Below are 8,559 nucleotides of genomic sequence, written 5' to 3' on the forward strand. Positions count from 1 at the left end.
CAGGTTCGAATCCTGCCTCGGGCATGGATGTGTGTGATGTCCTTAGGTTAGTTAGGTTTAAGTAGTTCTAAGTTCTAGGCGACTGATGACCTCAGAAGTTAAGTCGCATAGTGCTCAGAGCCATGTGAACCTGCAACTGGCTGGACGATTAGGTCGGGTGAGGAAAGAAAAAGAATATCAGGTTTTAAAGACCCGTCGACAACGCGATCTTTACAGAACGGAGCACAAGCTCGGATTGGGCCAAGGATGAGGAAGGATATCGGCTATTTGCTTTTCAAAGAAACCATCCAACCATTTTCCGTAAACGATTTAGGGAAGCTATGAAAAACCTAAATCTGGATGGTCTGTTACGAATTTAAATAGCCCTCCTTCACAATGAGAGTCTAATGTCTTACCACTGCACTACCCCGCGGTTGGTGGGATGAGGACAAGTACATACTGTCTTCGATAGAGTCATTCCTACACTACGTTTTTTCATATTAGGTGTGTTGTGCTGCAACCTACTGCCAGGTACTCCATATCAGCGACCTCAGTAAACATTAGACATCGCGAGAGAACAGACTGGGGCACTCCGCGGAACTCACGGACTTCGAACGTGGTCAGGTGATTGGGTGTCACTTGTGTCATACGTCTGTACGCCAGATTTCCACACTCCCAAACATCCGTAGGTCCACTGTTTCCGATGTGATAGTGAAGTGGAAACGTGAAGGGACGCGTACAGTACAAAAGCGTACAGGCCAACCTCGTCTGTTGACTGACATAGACCGCCGACAGTTGGAGAGGGCCGTAATGTGTAATAGGCAGACATCTATCCATATCATCACAAAGGAATTCCAAACTACATCAGGATCCACTGCAAGTACTATGACAGTTAGGCGGGAGGTGAGAAAACTTGGATTTCATGGTCGAGTGGCAGCTCATAAGCCACACATCACGCCGGTAAATGTCAAATGACGCCTCGCTTGGTGTTAGGAGCGTGAACATTGGACAATTGAACAGTGGAAAAACGTTGTGTGGAGTGACTAATCACGGTACAAAATGTGGGGATTGATGAGATGACAGGGTGTGGGTATGGCAGATGCCCGGTTAACGTCATCTGCCAGCGTGTATAGTGCCAACAGTAAAATTCGGAGGCGTTGGTGTTATGGTGTGGTCGTGTTTTTCATGGAGGGGGCCTGCACCCCTTGTTGTGTTGCGTGGCACTATCACAGCACAGGCCTGCATTGATGTTTTAAGCACCTTCTTGCTTCCCATTATTGAAGAGCAATTCGGGGATTGCGATTGCATCTTTCAACGCGATCGACCACCTGTCCATAATGCACGGCCTGTGGCGGAGTGGTTACACGACAATAACATCCTTGTAATGGACTGGCCTGCACAGAGTCCTGACCTGAATCCTATAGAACACCTTTGGTATGTCTTGGAACGCCGACTTCGTGGCAGGCCTCATCGACCGACATCGATACCTCTCCTCAGTGCAGCACTCCGCGAAGAATGGGCTGCCATTTCCCAAGAAACCTTTCAGCACCTGATTGAACGTATGCCTGCGAAAGTGGAAGCTGTCATCAGGGCTAAGGGTGGGCCAACACCATATTGAATTCCAGCATTACCGATGGAGGGCGCCACGAACTTGTATCCTAAGTCATTTTCAGCCTGTTGTTCGGATACTTTTGATCACATAGTGTAGTAAGGTACCGTGATATTCGAACCAACCGATTTGCATTTGGGAGGACGACGATTGAAACCCGTATCTGGGCATCCAGATTACGTTTGCCGTGATTTCCCCAAATCGCTCAAACGCCGGGATGATTCCTTTCAAAGGGCACGGCCGATTTCCTTTCTCATCTCAGACAAAACGCGAGCTTGTGCTCCGTCTCTAATGATCTCGACGTCGACGGAACATTAAATCCAACCTTCCTTCCTTCCAAAAGGTTGACGTCACCTTTTTCTATTATTTATTGATTCGTACCTCTATAATAGTAGCTCACAATTCACTGTGAATGAATGATGACTGGGCAGGTTCCAAGGCTGTCATTGACAAATGTGCTTTGGCCAAATGGACTGTTGTTGAATGATCTCTCAAGGCAGATAAGAAATATAATACCCGTTAAAGTGTTCGTTTTACCATTCATACGCCATTCAGTATCGATGTGTGTATTGTATCCCGTCATGTCTCTTATCTCGTCCTCCTATTAGGGAAGGTTGCAGACGTACCAAGAGTCCCAGTTAGTAGCGCCAAAGACATGAAGTATAGCGAATTCGTCAGGGGCGTCTGGGGGGGGGGGGGCGTAAGGATCATATTTTAGGTTTTTCTTGAATATCTCAGAAACCGTGGCTTCTAGTGAAAATGTTTCCCAGTGCAAAATTAAACTACATTAAATTTCCTACAAAAAAGGTCCTATCCTTTTTTTCTCTAGGACTAATATTTTCGGGTTTCTGGGTATAAAATCGATGTTTATTGTTAAATGAAGTGGTTTAAGAACAAATATTAACCATATGTACGACATGGAAGTGCAGTAGATACCGTATTAAGGAATGAATTGTGTTCTTGGAATGTAACAGGATGGAGGTTAGAAGCATGAGGGAGGGTACGTTGGTTGGATGTGGTCATGCATTTCACTCCTTCAGAGGTTTGCAAAATGAAGAGTGAGCCGGCAATTCCCCATTCTCTCTATCGCACTACGCCACAAAAAGCTACTACAGGGTATTTCAAGAATCTATATCGACCCTTCTGCAGCTCGCCTTATGAATCACTGGCAATGCAGTGCGCAGTCACTCTCGGGTGGGGAGAGGTTGGAATGGGAGGGGGGGGGGGGCTTCCATAAAGTGTATTAACAGAACATTGAATACAGATGTGAATTGCTAATAACACAGTCGTAAGAAAATCATGTGGACGGATCCTATTTCTATATTTGCACGCTGTTCTGATTTTTAGTCATGCTGTACGGCAGGTGTAGCGTCCTTCCGGGGAACGAGGCCGCTTCCACCGCGAGCCCTGCCCCTTTTTCGGCTTACAGACAGGCTATATCGCCTCAGCATTTCCTATCCAGTTCTCTTATAGACCAAATAACTTCACTAAATTCGTGTTTATGCAGTGGAGCTATTTTCAGTTTATCGCGTGAGTACTTATTTGCAGTTGTCAACAGAGATTTATGTAAAATATTTTCCTATAAACGGTGACTGAGAAGTGCTTAATGTCAAAGTGTAATGTTGTCAGTGACCTACGTAGTGATGACCTAAGATGCTAAGTCCCATAGTGCTCAGAGCTATTTTTGGAAAAGGATTGGATTGGTAAATGTGGTATCTTGCTGCTGTCTGTCGTAGACAGCACATTTTAAAGTTGTGTCACCGTGTTGTTGTCACTTGGTGATGTATTAATAAATGACCAGAAAGTTAAAGCGCTTCTCTAACCATTGTTATACTGCTAGACTGCGTAAATCTCTTCCATTCAGCAATTTCTGGCAATTTTAGAGTGGGCTGCACTGAGTGGAACCACTTACCACACATCCACAGTATATTTTGAAAGGTGGATGTCAGTTTAAGCCTCCGGACCTCTTCAGATGTTGGGAGCGCTGATGCTGGAATGATGCATTTGATAATCTCAAGTAGCGAAAAGTCTTTCAACCATTGATAGGGGAAACAATGAAATACATATTGACAGTGTGTTACATTTGTGACAGGCTCTTCAATATTGTAGACATTTGACAGCTCTAGCAGTTGAGCTTTTTTATATAATAGCTCTTTTAACAATTGCAAATAAATACTCACTTAACAAATTGGAAGTACCTCCAATTATAAACATGAGCTCACTGAAGTTATTTTTCTACTCACATAAGAGAAATGGACAGGAACTGCTGCGGGGGGCCGGCCAGAGTACCCGAGCGGTTCTAGGCGCTACAGTCTGGAACCGCGCAACCGCTACGGTCGCCGGTTCGAACCCTGCCTCGGGCGTGGATGTGTGTGATGCCCTTAGGTTAGTTAGGTTTAAGTAGTTCTAAGTTCTAGGGGACTGATGACCTCAGAAGTTAAGTCCCATAGTACTCAGAGCCATTTGAACCATTTCTTTGCTGCGGGGGTATAGTCCGTCTGCTAACAGGAAAGCGAGCTGCACTCGTGTAGGGGAAATTGATTATGAGAGAGGAGCGCTACAGCTGGCGTACAGGATGACTAAGAATGAATTCTCATGTAGTATTACTGGACAGTGTACAGAGATTTACATAGATTCTGTCAATGTGCGTTTCTTGCGTTACTAGTATTACGTCTGCACACTGCATCGCCAGTGATTCAAAAGACGAGCTGCAGAAGGGACGGCATAACTTTTTGAAACACATCGTAGTTGCTTTTTGTGACTGGGGGGAACTGCCCGCTCGCTCTTCATTTTGCAGACCTACGAAGCAGGGAAGTCCATGACCACCATCCGGCGACCTACCTTATCTCGTGCTTCGTCCTCCTCCCCCCTCCTTACCACCCTGTTACATTCCCAGAACACAATTTACCTCTTAATACGGTTCTACTGCGCTTCGATGGGGTACAAACATAACCCACGCTATTTAACAATATGCATTTATTTTATACCACTAAAAGACTATTTTTAATAATCTGCGGTTTTTCCAGCCTCTGCATCACGGTAACTATTAGCCCTAAAGAAAGAATGAATAGCACCTTTTTCGTAGATCATTTAATATAGTTTCATAATGTATTGGGAAATAAATTCTCTAGAAGCTTTGGTTTTCGAGATATTAAAGAAAAAACAAAGAAGTGTCCTTTAAACGCCAACCCCACTCGACCCACACACTCACACCCACCGAACAGGTTTTTTAGTATATTAATTACCCCCTCCCCTACTACCGGCCAACGGCCTTGCCGCAGTGGTAACACCGGTTCCCGTCAGATCACCGAAGTTAAGCGCTGTCGGACTGGGCTAGCACTTGGATGGGTGACCATCCGGTGTGCCGAGCGCTGTTGGTAAGCGGGGTGCACGCAGCCCTTGTGAAGCAAACTGAGTAGCTACTTGATTGAGAAGTAGCGGTTCCGGTCTCGGAAACTGCCATACGGCCGGGAGAGTGGTGTACTGACCACATGCCCCTCAGTATCCACATCCAGTGACGCCTAAGAGCTGAGGATGACACGGCGGCGGGTCAGTACCGTTGGGCCTTCATGGCCTGTTCGGGAGGAGTTCCCTAACAACCGTCCAAAAATTTCCGACTTAGAATTTTTCGCCTAATTTTCCCGCGTTGACTGGACTACTTATCCACTTGTATATATTGTCATCGGAGTGTACCGGCTCGTACCGCGACTCATTACGGGAGGTCAATTTTGTCGCATCACTTGTCGCTTGAGATGACTATTTCCATTGACGTCAAGTATCTACTTCTGTGTTCTAGAAAGCGTAAGTAAAATCGTTTGTGTGCTTTGATTTTCTTTACACACTATTTTCGTTTTAAATGTAAATTTCTTACTTGAGCAGTAGTATACTGCTGTACATCATGGCGAGAAGTAAACACCACATCACGAGATCATGATACTTGTTACATGACTGATTTAGAAAACGGAGAACAACCTCTGCATATTAGGTGTCTGAAAGTCGCTTGTTATCTAAGCTGACGAACTGTAATGGAACTCCAAAAGAACTACTTCCTCTGATATGAATATTTCAGGACCTCTTTGTGAGGACATGCATATGAAATTAGGGGACGTCTAGACATACGACTATCATAAATAAGAAAGCAGATGTTGGCGCGGCTGTCGTGCTTCCTGTGTTATGCATAACACGAATGAAATCTTCCAGGCCATTTGCACTATTTTGTCTTTTGTTTCACGTTAGCAAGATAGTAGAGAAGCGAAATGATGGCTGTATATTTACACCGACTTACTGTACGGTTTTACGAAATTGCAGCATTTTATGTCATATCGAGTTATCGGTTGCTCCTTGTTCCCCGTGCGCTCAAATAACGCCGAACGAAGTTGAGCAGTCCTAAGACACTGAACTCTAATTCTAGAGGAGGGAAGTTCAGATCCCCGTCCGCTCAGCCAGATTAGGGTTTCCTACGATTTTCCTAAATAACGTAAGGCAAATGCTGTGGCGACTCCTTTGAAGAGACAAAACCTGTATCCTTCCCCAGTCCGAGCTCAGATGACCTCATCTTCCACGGAACGTTAAACAGTAATCTGAAATCCCTCCTTCTCAAATTTAGGTGGCGATTCTTTTCATTGGAGGCACCTACTATTGGCAGAATCAGTCTACAGTTTGACTTAACTATGATTCATTTTCTTAGAAATGAGAGTATTTAAAAGTGGGTAATAAGATGCGTAGCACACGTGACAAATACTGAACTGGCAGATCGTGGTGCGTTTGGCTCGGTACTTACGGAATTTAGACAGTTTGACAAGCCTTTCATAATTCTCTTCTTACCAGTTTCTAAGTGGTCTTTGTAAATTCCGGAGAATTTTTGTTTCAAATACCTCTCATCGAAATCTTAAATGCGAAATCTCGTGTAATATGCAGCATCGACCTCATTTCTAACTTCGGGCAAATGGCCAGATGTTTAATAGCGCGTGCTGCCTCATGTTGGTTGCATGACCTTTGGTAATTCCAGTCATACTCCGTAACTTATTGACCCTTATGTTGCCTGGTACCTTTCCGATTACATCCAAAGTGTGCAAGCACGGAACAGTATAAGGAGTTGCAGTGATTTTTCTACATATGTTTTAATCGGTACGGTAGTTCGTTTATTTTTCTTGGTCTATATCTAAAGGCTCTGCAAAACGTATTCACAGAATTAAGTCTCCAGTCACTATTTCGTAACCAGATACGAATGATCTCGATTAAGTTTATATAGCCCATCAATGTCATCTTGTTAACTTTGATTGTTCCGGAAACTTTGCGCGACTCGTACCAGCTTCCAAATCGTCCGCTTGTAGTTAGTATTTTTTTCCTCTGAAGTAGGAGGTCTTACACCAGACACATGTTGCTAAAATTTCTTGAGTACGTTCCTGTCTGTTAGTAAAAATTGCAATAACATGAAAAAAATAAGAGAGTGCTTGTGTCACATATAAATAATAGTATTATAATAAGCCTTTACTGATTCACGTCTTTACAACGTCGCCACTGCCGCAGAGCAGCAGCTCCTTGTAGGTCACTGCATCTTATTACGAAGGCTCTCTCGTTTTCAAGGGGTGTTGCCCTCTACACTACGTACATCAATCTTAGTCCACAGCTCATTGCCCTGACTGCTGGAAGACAGTGGCCATCTAGTTAAGCGTGCGACCGTGTCCCACGCCGTGACATTTCAGGCGAACTGAGGAAGCAGGTACAAAGTGGTGTCTGCAGAGATCTACATAATACATGGACGATGCGTGTAACATGTGCTTGATCGTTGTATTGTTGGAACAGCAGCAGAATGCGTTTGACAGTCTACACGTTAATGCATGCACATCGTGACGCTAGTGTAAAACTCTGGCAAACAGTCTTCGAGGTAACAAAGTATAAGACGTTTACAACTAAACTTTCGCTCCCTCAGAGGTCCCCCGTCAAAAACTAGTCACCGTGAGACAATGACACTTTGTGGAAATACTTGTAAGGGCATGCGGAAGAGAACGAAGAAATCGTTGAAAGAAAACGTAGTGATCTCCGCATTAGGGTGTAACATTTGGGAACTGCGTATCGTGTTTACGTTCCAGGTTACAGAGGTTGCTCAATGTGACGACCGTCTGCATCCACGACAGCCTGGAACCGCACTAAGAGGTTGCTTTACGGTGCCCGAAACATCCACTGACCATGGAATGTTCAGTTGTCGTGACACAGCTCGTGCACTGCTTGAAGATCGCATATTGCTCTCAGCATTCTGAGCCATGGCAACAGTAACTTCTTCAACAATTTGTGGCGCAATTGGCCGTAGGCCTGTACCAAGAGCAGTTCCCAAACCGTCAGTTAATTCGAACTTCCGATCATGTTCAACTCCGGTGCTGAAAGAGGACCTCTCCGTATTCTTTTAATGCGAAGATCAGGAGCATTATTGCTGTTGTTTTGATAAAATAGTTCCACGAGTAGAGCCCTGCTCACCTTATCCAGACCCATGTTGACTGCAACTGTAATACACATTGATGTTTGTGCTTCAATCCCACGTCGCCTTACTAGTAAAGACAAGTCATGACACTACTAACACTACTAACAACGCTAATCATGAAGTGCACAGTCTGAACATCATTCCTCTAAAATTGGGCACCCATAAGATAAACAGTTTTCAATCTACACTGGTTCAAGTAGCGAAAGCTCAGGTACAACCCCCTTATACAACAACGTTGTACATTCCTGTCTGCCAGATAAGGATCTGGATGTCTGACTTACTGTATCGGCTGAGCTCGTCGGCTCCGATATGCAAATGACAGCGACACGCCATCGATTGTCTGTCGCAGTCGTAGATAGATGGGTTAGTGTAAATGATAGTACAGGTATCAGTAATACGGGTGCGATGTTCAGCGTCCATATAAGTCCGTGTTCTCTTATACCAATGTGTTACGACGACTCAGAGGAAGAGAAGCGTGGTGGACACATCACTG

At 44.6% G+C, this 8,559-nt stretch overlaps 1 pseudogene; it reads left to right on the forward strand.

The window, feature by feature from the left end:
* Nucleotides 1-4,850: 4,850 nt before the first annotated feature.
* On the forward strand, nucleotides 4,851-4,968 carry LOC124557370 (annotated as a pseudogene).
* The last annotated feature ends 3,591 nt before the right edge of the window (nucleotides 4,969-8,559 follow it).

This window comes from Schistocerca americana, chromosome X, assembly GCF_021461395.2.
Source record: "Schistocerca americana isolate TAMUIC-IGC-003095 chromosome X, iqSchAmer2.1, whole genome shotgun sequence".
Lineage (NCBI taxonomy): Eukaryota > Metazoa > Arthropoda > Insecta > Orthoptera > Acrididae > Schistocerca > Schistocerca americana.